The sequence below is a fragment of the Pristiophorus japonicus genome, chromosome 3, assembly GCF_044704955.1.
Source record: "Pristiophorus japonicus isolate sPriJap1 chromosome 3, sPriJap1.hap1, whole genome shotgun sequence".
In the NCBI taxonomy this organism is placed as follows: domain Eukaryota; kingdom Metazoa; phylum Chordata; class Chondrichthyes; family Pristiophoridae; genus Pristiophorus; species Pristiophorus japonicus.
In genome coordinates this window covers 54,912,216-54,915,362 of record NC_091979.1, presented here as the reverse complement: position 1 = coordinate 54,915,362, position 3,147 = coordinate 54,912,216, and positions in this window count along the sequence as shown.

Below are 3,147 nucleotides of genomic sequence, written 5' to 3'. Positions count from 1 at the left end.
TTTAACATGGGATGGTCATTGCACACCGACTACCACGCGGGCTTAGCTGAGCAAGGTCTTGGTCCAATGGCAAGGGGGTCCAAGATGACTGGAGACCAGGCACTGCTGTATGAGCCGAATTGCCTACGATGAGATGTTGGCCGCAAGCTCGGCGCTAAGTAGCGACCTTGATGGTAGGTGGTCTGCTGCTTGGTTGGGGACAAGCATTGAGAGGTCCCCTGGAGTTCAATGTGGAAGGTGAGGGTGGTCACAGCCATGGTACTCACCACATGCTGGGGGAGAAGAGGTCAGGTCATCAGCGGGAAAGGAGAGGACCAGTCGTCGCTGAAGAGGAGGAGGCCCAATCGCCGCCAAGCAGGAGAGGACCAGTCACCACCGTTGGAGGAGGCCCGATCGCCGCTGGAGGGGGTCCGGTTGTCGTTAGGAATAGTACGATCGTCATTGAAGGGGCCCGATCGCCTGAGCAAGGTGGCCACCGGGATGGCAGCTCCCAAGGGAGCTCCCCTACCAAAACAACTTTACCCTCATCACCTCCTGCCATCCGACAACTTCTCACCGTCAACCTCCCCTCTCCCACTGTCTAAACTTCCTCTAGCCCTAATAGACCCTAATAGGGGGTGCATTTTCCTAATACTTTACTTTAAACCCTAATCCTACAAATCGCACAAATCCGGGCCTACCTCAGGCACGAACCTTGCCTCTCACCGGCGATGACGACCGGACTACCAGCGACGACCGAGCCTCCTGCAGCGGCGACCCTGGATCTGGACCTGGACCTCTTTCTTCGACGTCAACTCAGGTGCCCCACCCGATTCCCGATCCTCGACGACGCCCAGCGAGCCCGGTGAGCCTCTGATCTCTCCAACCATGATCAGACCTCCTACAGCGGCGATCAGGCCCCCTCCAATGGTGGCAGCTGGGCCTCTCCTCCACGACTACAAGGAATGATGATCCTCGACGACATCAGGTGAACCAGGTGAGCCTCCGACCAGGCGATCGGGCCCCTCCAACGGCGATCGGACCCCTCCATGATCCTACTAAAGAAAGAATGATTGCAATTATGTAGCGCCTTATATAAGCACTGGACGTCGCAAAGTGCTTTGCAGCAAATGAAGTACTTTTTGAAGTGTAGTCAACTGTTGTAATGTAAGAAATGTAGCAGCCAATTTGCATACAGCAAGCTCCCACAAACAGCAATGTGATAATGACCAGATAATCTGGTTTAGTGGTGTTGGTTAAGGGATAAATATTGGCCAGGACAGCGTGGATAACTCCTCTGCTCTTCTTCGAAAAAGTGCTATGGGATCTTTTACGTCCACCTGAGAGGGCAGACGGGGCTTCGGTTTAACGTCTCATCTGAAAGACAGTAACTCCCTCGGTACTGTACTGAGTGTCAGCCTAGATTTTTGTGCTCAAGTCCTGGAGTGGGACTTCAACCCTCAACCTCAGAAGCGAGGGTGCTACCAACTGAGCCACTGGCTGGCACCACCATAGATACAAATTTCCAGCCAATTTGGTTCCCTCATCATGACATTAAAAAGTGATTGACTTTTCCTCCATCACAAGGTCAGGGGTAAGGCTGTTCTCTGACAATTCATAGAAACATAGAAACATGGAAAATAGATGCAGGAGCAGGCCATTCGGCCCTTCGAGCCTGCACCGCCATTCAATACGATCATGGCTGATCATGCAACCTCAGTACCCCACCCCTGCCTTCTCTCCATACCCTCTGATCCCTTTAGCCGTAAGGGCCACATGTAACTCCCTTTTGAATATGTCCAACGAACTGGACTCAACAACTTTCTGCGACAGAGAATTCCACAGGTTTACAACTCTCTGGGTGAAAAAGTTTCTCCTCATCTCGGTCCTATATGGCTTACCCCTTATCTTTAGACTGTGACCCCTGGTTCTGGACTTCCCCAACATCGGGAACATTCTACCTGCATCTAACCTGTCCAGTCCCTTCACAATTTTATAAGTTTCTATGAGATCCCCTCTCATTCTTCTCAATTCAAGTGAGTATAAGCCTAGCCGATCCAGTCTTTCCTCATATGTCAGTCCTGCCATCCTGGGAATCAGTCTGGTGAAACTGTGCTGCAATCCCTCAATAGCAAGCACGTCCTTCCTCAGATTAGGAGACCAAAACTGCACACAATACTCAAGGTGTGGTCTCACCAAGGCCCTGTACAACTGCAGTAAGAAGACCTCCCTGCTCCTATGCTCAAATTCCCTCGCTATGAAGGCCAGCATGCCATTTGCTTTCTTTACTGCCTGCTGTACCTGCATGCCTACCTTCAATGACGGATGTACCATGACACCCAGGTCTCTTTGCACCTCCCCTTTTACTAATCTGTCACCATTCAGATAATAACCTGCCTTCCTGTTTTTGCCACCAAAGTGGATAACCTCACATTTATCCACATTATACTGCATCTGCCATGCATTTGCCCATTCACCTAATCTGTCCAACTCCACCTGCAGCCTCTTAGCATCCTCCTCGCAGTTCGCACTGCCACCCAGCTTAGTGTCATCTGCAAACTTGGAGATATTACCTTCAATTCTTTCGTCTAAATCATTAATATATATTGTAAATAGCTGGGGTCCCAACACTGAACCCTGCGGCACCCCACTAGTCACTGCCTGCCATTCTGAAAAGGACCCATTTATTCCCACTCTTTGCTTCCTGTCTGCCAACCAGTTCTCTATTCACGTCAATACATTACTCCCAATACCATGTGCCTTAATTTTGCACACTAATCTCTTGTGTGGGACCTTGTCAAAAGCCTTTTGAAAGTCTAAATACACCACATCCACTGGTTCTCCCTTATCCACTCTACTAGTTACATCCTCAAAAAACTCTAGAAGATTTGTCAAGCATGATTTCCCTTTCATAAATCCATGCTGACTTGGACCAATCCTGTCATTGCTTTCCAGATCCGCTGCTATTACATCTTTAATAATTGATTCCAGCATTTTCCCCATCACTAATGTCAGGCTAACCGGTCTATAATTCCCTGTTTTCTCTCTCCCTCCTTTTTTTAAAAGTGGGGTGACACTATCTACCCTCCACTCTACAGGAACTGATCCAGAGACCATGGAATGTTGAAAAATGCATCTACTATTTCTCGGGTCACTTCCTTAAGTACT